The sequence below is a fragment of the Osmerus eperlanus genome, chromosome 4, assembly GCF_963692335.1.
Source record: "Osmerus eperlanus chromosome 4, fOsmEpe2.1, whole genome shotgun sequence".
NCBI classification, from domain to species: domain Eukaryota; kingdom Metazoa; phylum Chordata; class Actinopteri; order Osmeriformes; family Osmeridae; genus Osmerus; species Osmerus eperlanus.
Genome location: NC_085021.1, coordinates 16,776,959 through 16,777,429, shown reverse-complemented (window position 1 = coordinate 16,777,429; position 471 = coordinate 16,776,959).

The window sequence follows — 471 nt, the reverse complement described above, 5'->3', positions numbered from 1 at the left end:
TTTTACTCCCCTGCTGTTCTTCGTTGGGCTATTTGGAGAACCGATTACCTAATGTACAACAACTTAAAGCATATTATCTTAACAGTTACAAGTTTTTCTCTTTCAGTCAGTTGGTCTTTCGTCAACTTGCAAAGCCTAGCTATTGACGTTTCGGTCATGATGAATTTAAGGCAAAATGTCATTTTAAAATTAGTATGAATTTAAATAATTTGTTGCTAGATTTATCAACTTTTCAGACTACCCTGGCAAACTTTTTTCAAACAACATATGGCAACAAATGTAGCTACTTTTAACAAATGTATTTTTTTTTACTTGGGACTTTTAGCAACTTTTGAAAAATGACTCAACCGATCAAATGCGCGCATTTTCCCTCTCACGCACTCAGTCAACACTTGCCTGGCTGCAAAAGTACATTGCGATTGACGTCAGCAGCTCGACTATGCTGGCAGCATTTTCAGCAAATCAATTCTG